Here is an 8,345-nt window from a genome sequence, read left to right as displayed (position 1 = left end):
GTCAAAACTTTAAAAGGGCACATTAGTATCGGTTGCTACATTTGGAAGAACAAAATAGGACGTCAATAAATTATTAGAAGTAGCTCACAATAGAGTCTGTTTGGGCGATGACGTGCAACACATGGTTAGTCTGCAAGGGACTATCAGATACAATGTATCAAAAGTAAGTGACTTACTGAGGCCTCATTTCGATTAAAAAAGGGCGCATTGTCAGTGATAAGCAAAAAGAAAAAACTGTGCCAAAGCCTTAAAAGAAATAAAAGAGAAGTAAATGATGTCTTTGAAAGAAGTGTGCAATTATTGTCGGGCATGGATTGCAAATTACTCAGAATACTCAAGAATACAAGATGGCGGCACGCATAGACGCAGCGGCTAACGGCTCTCCCTCCCGCACTAACTATTCTCTTATTTATCAAATTTATATATTTATCTGAATTATTGTTGTATTGCACTGGAGAGGGGAACTCTCTAATCTCGTTGCACACTTGAGTACAATGACAAAGGGATTTCTGATTTCTGAAATTACCATTGCTGGACATCATTTATGACAAGCCAATGACAAAAAATAGTTTGAACACTTGCGGCTGACAAAGCTTTTGAACTTGTCACGCATGAAATCATTGATTACAATGTATTAGCATTACCAACTTGATATTTAATTGATAAATTGAGTCATGGGAACTCCCATGTCTCAACAGGGGGGGGATGATGATTGATATCCATAGTATGATGATTGATATGATTGATATCCATAGTATGATGATTGATAGCCAGAGTACAGGACATTTGCTGTACCACAAGTTCTACAAATTAAAAAAAAAATTAAAATAAAAAAATTGTAGGTCATGTCTAGTGTGTAGTAAACATAATGTTCAAGGGAAGATGAGACCAAAAAGAAGATTGTATTGACAAAGCATCTTAACGCACTACCAAATTACTATGAGCCATTTGAGCAAACAGTGACTGCAAAAAATGACTTCATTAGCCTGGGTTACTGAAGGAACCAGGGCAAAGTGAATCCATTTGTATATTAGTCACAACAATTGGATCCCGTGGCGAGAGCCACGTCAGAGTGTGATCAAGCAGTCCTGACCGCTGCTTTAAGGAATCCAAAAATGACATCCTTGTCCACCACATTCACATTGCACGGCGACCTAATTGTCACAGGGACACATTACACTGATAAGGTGGGGTGCGCTCTGCGTCATTTTTTCCCGCACCAGTAGAACATGCCTCACGACTGTGGAGGCCGCATCCAAATTGCCACCAAGCCGCGACCTGACCTTTTGGACACTTTTCTCCCGACTGGAGAGACATTTTTATTAGGATTGCAAATTGAAATTTAGTTTCAAGGGATATTAAAATCTGTATGTTCAGGACAAGCAGCAGAATGTTTTGCACTGATTCAGGCTTGTAAGACACAAAACCAGGTGCACATTCCAGACTGATAAGAAGTAGAAGCGTTTGAGAACCAAGGTCACAAAACAGATAACTTGTTAGAGAGAAATTGTTAGAATAAGCAGGAAGAGCGTAGGCGGGTGTGAGAAAGTCAAAGTTTGAACAGCAAATCAACTTGACAATTTGATCTCACACCAGGAAAAATGCACCACTATTTGAACGCACACATTGGGATAACAAAGGTGCAAACATTGCTGAGGACAGGTTCCGCAAATTGGTAGATGGCAAATCCTGGCTGCCTAATTCATTGGTTGAAAGGAGTAACAAGAGTGACACATGAGCGTAGCTTGGTTCCTCTCTGGCCTTGGCCATTTCAATAAGCTCGCCCAAAAGGCGTCAGGACATTTAAACCTGACAGTGGCACTACCACTACGATCAAAAATAAGTTGCTAGAGGTCTCAACGGCTGGAATATCCTCAAATGTGAAAAATTTCAAGAAGATGGGATCATCTGAGTCATGTTGCCGGAGCTTTTGTTTCCACGGTGAATAATCAGACTTTGCAACACCATTAAAGCCACGCTCTTTGACAAAAAGTCACAAAATTTGGTATGGGGTAAGATCAATTTCTTGAGTCTGTTCTGACCAATTTTGAGCCGAATTTGTTTAAAGGGCTCCGTGCAGTACGTTAAATTGTAAAAAAAAAGATTTTTGTCACCACTAGGTGGCGCAAGGTGTATAACTGAATACAAACATGTAGATGTCTTCGGCTACCGACTCTTTATGTACCTGTGATGTTTTGTATTTTTAGCAGCTTGTGCAGGGGAGTTATCAAGCATTTTGTCCATTGCGGCGAAGGAAATATTCAACGAAAACTTTGAAGCCCCGCCCCCGTCATATAGTATTTCGGAAACTAAAGATTTTTGTCCCAGTGTTTGTCCCAGGTCTTAAAATGGTACAGCCGGAATTGTAAGGCAATCGGATGAACCCTGTAGCATCAGGGTGCAAAAGAATGACCCCTGTAAACGTGCAAAAATGGGCGAAAGTTGGACTTTCAAAAATTCATAACTCACTTTCTGTTCATTATAGACTATTGTCATCAAAGAAAGTATTTGTACATCTCGGGGTACTACACGTGCCTGGCAATTTTCGGAGGCCTACGTCAAACGGGCCAGTTTTTCCTTTGATGTTTCCCACTCTAGTTGGAGCTAGAGAGCCATTTTGTTTGCGTCGTTTATGACGACGCAAAAATATCAAATTTTTCGCCATGCCCGATGAGACTGCCAAGTTTGGCGAGTTTTGTTGGAAATGTTAAATATTTACGAGAAATAACGTGAGGAACCTTCAAGAGAAATTTTTGCGTTGTTAAATTTAGAGCAGCTTTTGTTGTCAAAGCGTCATCGATGTTTTAAGTACATTCAAAATGGCCAACTTCCTGTGCAATTTAGCTCATGGCTCCAAGAGAATATTTTGTAGGTCTTGGCCTTATAAATACTCCACAAAATTTTCAAAAACCTAGGTATCACACTCAACCAACTGCTTTTTTGAAAATTTCTAGAGGGCGATAGAGAGCCATTTTTTAAAAGCTGCATGAGAAACTAATAAAATATTGATGGTTTTGCCAGGCCTGATGTGTATGCAAAGTTTCATGAGTTTTCATGAATATTTAGAACCTCAAAATAAGCCTAAGTTTATTAGCGAACTATGCAAAGCCACACCCACAGCATTTCACAAAAAATGATACATTTCATATTGCGACATCCGGAAGGGCTAAACATTCATCCGAGCAAATATGAGTTAGACCTTATTAACCTGCTCGGAGAAAAACATCAACAAAAATAACCTGTATTTGATTTTAACAGTTGGTGGCGCTACCACTACGATTAAGAATTAGTTTGTCGATGTCTTCAGGGTTGGGCTCTCCTCAAATGTGAAAAAATTTGAGATGATAGCATGATCTGAGTGATGTTACAGGAACTTGTGTTGCCAAAGAGAAAAATCAGACAATGCGGCACCGTCGTGGCCACGCCCTTTGCTGAAAAGTCGCAAAATTCGGCATTGACTAAGATCAATGTCTTGAGGCTGTTCTGACAAATTTTCAGTCAGATGTGTTAAACGGGCTCCGTGCAGTACGCACCGTAACGGCCATGCCCATCGCCAAAAAGTTACAAAATTTGGCAGAGAGTTCAATGTCTAGAGGTGCTTGTGACAAAAAATATAGTCAGATTCGTCAAAAGGGCTCCGTGTAAAAAAAAAAAAAAAAGATTGATTCCACTAGGTGGCGCTATGTGTATAACAGAATAAGAACATATAGATGTCTTCAGGTCCGCGTTTGACGTACAGGTGAAGTTTTGGATTTTTTGGAGCATGTGCAGGGGAGTTATTAAGCATTTTGTCCATTGTGGTGACACGCCCCCTTTGAAGTTAATTCAAAATGGCCGACTTCCTGTGCTATTTCGCTCATGGCTCCAAGAGACTTTTTTGAAGGTCTTGGCCTTATACAATCAACATAAATTTTTCAAAAAGCTAGGTGAAACACACAACCGGGGCTGCTCTTTTGAAAATTTCTAGAGGGCGATAGAGAGCCATTTTTAAAAAAACTGCACGAGAAACTAATGAAATATTCATGATTTTGTCAGGCCTGATGTGTGTGCAAAGTTCCATGAGTTTTCGTTCATATTTAGAACCTCAAAATACGTGTTGTTTTATTGGTGATATGTGCGATGCCACGCCCACAGCTTTTCACAAAAAATAACGAATTTCGTATTGTGACATCCTGAAGGACGAAACACTCAGCCGAGCAAATATGAGGGCGATCTTGTTAACCTGCTCAGAGAAAAACATCAACAAAAATAATTTGTATTTGCTTTGACCAGTTGGTGGCGCTACTACTACAATCAAACATTAGTTGGTAGATGACTTCAGGGCTGCAATATCCTTAAATGTGAACATTTTCGAGAAGATAGGATCATCTGAGTCATCTTGCCGGAACTTTTGTTTCCACGGTGAATAATCAGACTTTGCGGCACCGTAATAGCCACGCCCAACGAAGCAAAGTCACAAAAATAGGGATAGAGTAAGATCAATGTCTAAAGTCATTTTTGGCCAATTTTCAATCAGATTCGTTAAAAGGGCACCGTGCAGTACGTCAAAATGTAAAAAATTATAATTTTTGTCACCACTGGGTGGTGCAAGGTGTAGAACTGAATATAAACATATAGATGTCTTCAGGTACCAACTCTTTATGTACATGTGAAGTTTTGGATTTTTAGCAGCATGTGCAGGAGAGTTATTAAGCATTTTGTCCATTGCGGCGAAGGAAATCTTAAGTGAAAACTTTGAAGCCCCGCCCCCGTCATATAGTATTTCGGAAACAAAAAATTTTAGCCCCAGTGTTTGTCCCAGGTCTTAAGATGCTACAGACAGAACTTTAAGGTAATCAGATGAAGCCTTTAGGATCAGGGTGCAAAAGAATGACCCCTGTAAACATGCAAAAAAGGGCAAAAGTCGGACTTTCAAAAATTCATAACTCACTTCCTGTTCATATTAGACGTTAAAATATCAAATTTTTCGCCATGCCTGATGAGACAGCCAAGTTTGGTGAGTTTTTGTGCATGTTTCGGGGGTCAAAAATGCGATCGAACAATCGGAAAAATAATAATAATAATAATTTCTACAAAAACAATAGGGACTTCGCAGCGGTCGCTGCTCAGGCCCTAATAATAATAATAATAATAATAATAATAAAAGTAATAATATTTTCTACAAAAACAATAGGGACCTCGCCGCGGTCGCTGCTCGGGCCCCAATAATAATTTCTACACAAAGTCCATTGTGGTGACCCGCCCCCTTTTAAGTAAATTCAAAATGGCCGACTTCCTGTAAAACCTAGCTCATTGCTCCAAGAGACTATTTTGTAGGTCTTGGTCTTTTACATACAGTGAACCCTCGCTACTTCGCGGTTCACCTTTCGCGGGTTCAGTGCTTCGCGGGTCTAAAAAATATTCGGGGGCATTGTAGTTTCGCCGAGCGACACAACGGGGCGCTGGAGCGGTTAGACGGCCGGCGTGCGCCGAAGAAGAGCGTGGGCGAAGAGGAGAGTGGACGAAGAAGAGCACGTTCCCCCGGACACGATCGGTGGCGACGTTTCGCGCGGTTCGGACCGTACCAGAGCTCCGGCCAGCGTGCGTGGCAGTTAAGCCGAAGAGGAGCACCTTCCCCGGGCACGGGCGGTTCCAAGCGGCCCCTAAGTTTAACCGAATGGAAGCTCCGGAGGAGGAGGGCATGCTCGCGTCACAGTAAGCCGAAGAGGAGCACCTTCCCCGGGCACGGGCGGTGCCAAGCGGCCCCTAAGTTTAACCGAATGGAAGCTCCGGGGGAGGAGGGCGGGCGTGTGTCACAGTTAAGCCAAATTGGAGCACCTCTTCTGCCCGGGCACGAGCGGAGCGCGAGGCTGTCAGTTATGAATGAATAAATGAATAAATAAATAAAGAATGCCACCTTTCATTTCACAGGGCACACCGGACGGCGTACCAGCAGGTAAAAGTCGGAGTAATTAAATAAATACAAAAAGAATGGCTGGGGAATAAAAAAATAATACGTTTTAATAATAATTTGGTTTTTTTGTTATAACATGAATTTCACTCTCTCTCTCCCCGTATATATATATATATATATATATATATATATATATATATATATATATATATATATTTATTATATATATTGTATATTTTTTTTAAGCATTTTTGAAGGTGCGCCGCTACTTCGCGGATTTTCAGTTTTCGCGGGTGGTCTCGGTCCCCATTAACCGCGATAACCGAGGGTTCACTGTACTCCATAAAATTTACAAAAAGCGAGGTGAAACACTCAACCAGAGCTGCTTTTTTTAACATTTCTCGAGGGCCATGGCGAGCCATTTCAAAAAAGCTGCACAACTAACGTATAAAATATGGATAAATTTGCTCGGCCTGATGTGTGTGTAAAGTTTTACGAGTTGTCGTTCATATTTAGAACCTCATAATCAGCTTTGTTTTATTGCCGAACAGTGCAATGCCACTCCCACAACTTTTCACGAAAAAGGACGAATTTCGTATTGTGACATCCTCATGGCCGAAACAGTCATCCGAGCATATATGAGGGCGACCTTGTTGAGTTGCACGGAGAAAAACATCCAAGAAAATAACTTGTATTAGCTTTTACCAGTTGGTGGCGCTACTACTACGATGTAAAATAAGTTGGTAGATGTCTTCAGGGCTGAAGTATCCTCAAATGTGTACAACTTCGAGAAGATAGGATCATCTGAGTCATGTTGCCGGAGCTTTTGTTGCCACAGAGTACAATCGGACTTTTCAGCACCTTAATAGCCACGCCTTTTGCCAAAACGTCACAAAATTCGGCAGAGAGTAAGATCATTGTCTTGAGTCTTTTCTGACTAATTTTCAGTCGGATTCGTCAAAAGGGCACCGTGCAGTACGTGAAAATTAAAATAAAAACAAATTTTTGATTCCACTTGGCGGCACTGTGTGTATAACAAAATAATAACATTACGATGTCTTCAGGTCGGGACGTTTTATTTACAGGTGAAGGTTTGGATTTTTAGGAGCATGTGCAGGGGAGTTATTAAGCATTCATTTATTTGTATTAGGTTCATTTTGTCTTCTTATTATTGATATTTGACTGATTCATTAAAAGCAGACAATTATGTTTTAGGTAAATTTTTTACCTGACATGTTTCGGCGAGTCTTTCGCCTTCTTCAGAGTGTCGCATGATGGTGTCTTGAGCTGATGTTCCATGAGGGTGTGACTTACCTGTCAAAAAAATGAAAAAAATCAGAGCAGTAAAAGAACAAGCACAACATGAACATTACAAATCAGCAATCACTGACCACTGCAAAAGGGAAAACCACATCATGGACCGGGAGAAGGGCAGGGTCATCCGCACAGAAGAGAACAAACAACAGCGCTGGATCAGAGAGGCCATTGAGATCTGCAAGCGAGGCATAAAAACCATGAACAGAGACAAGGGAGCCTTCATCCTCTCTACCACCTGGACCAGCATCTTGGCGGAGTGAACGGACAGCGGGGGGCGTGACTTGCCTTCATTCTTGTGACAGGTAAGTCACGCCCTCATGGAACATCAGCTGATAAAGACGGGTCACAAGACAGCATCATGTGACACTCTGAAGAAGGCGAAAGACTTTCGTATTGTGACATGCTCAAGGCCTAAACACTCATCCGAGCAAATATGAGGTAGATTTTGTTCACCTGCCCGGAGAAAAACATCAACGAAAATAATTTGTATTTGTTTTAACCAGTTGGTGGCGCTACCACTGCGATCAAAAATAAGTTGGCAGCCGTCTTCAGGGCCTGAATATCCTCAAATGTGAAAAATTTCGAGAAGATGGATCATCTGAATCATTTTGCAGGAACTTTTGTTGCCACGGAGAATAATCAGACTCTGCGGCACCGTAATAGCCACGCCCTTCGAAGGAAAGTCACAAAAATAGGGATAGAGTAAGATCAATGTCTTGAGTCTTTTCTCGCCAATTTTCAATCAGATTCGTTAAAAGGGCACCGTGCAGTACGTCAAAATGTAAAAAATGATATTGATTGGCGCAAGGTGTAGAACTGAATATAAACATATAGATGTCTTCAGGTACCGACTCTTTATGTACATGTGAAGTTTTGGATTTTTAGCAGCATGTGCAGGAGAGTTATTAAGCATTTTGTCCATTGCGGCGAAGGAAATCTTAAGTGAAAACTTTGAAGCCCCGCCCCCGTCATATAGTATTTCGGAAACAAAAAATTTTAGCCCCAGTGTTTGTCCCAGGTCTTAAGATGCTACAGACAGAACTTTAAGGTAATCAGATGAAGCCTTTAGGATCAGGGTGCAAAAGAATGACCCCTGTAAACATGCAAAAAAGGGCAAAAGTCGGACTTTCAAAAA

The sequence above is a fragment of the Idiotropiscis lumnitzeri genome, unplaced genomic scaffold, assembly GCF_059441095.1.
Source record: "Idiotropiscis lumnitzeri isolate Australia: NSW breed Sydney's pygmy pipehorse unplaced genomic scaffold, RoL_Ilum_1.0 HiC_scaffold_73, whole genome shotgun sequence".
NCBI classification, from domain to species: Eukaryota; Metazoa; Chordata; class Actinopteri; order Syngnathiformes; family Syngnathidae; genus Idiotropiscis; species Idiotropiscis lumnitzeri.
Note: the sequence above shows the minus strand (reverse complement) of the source record.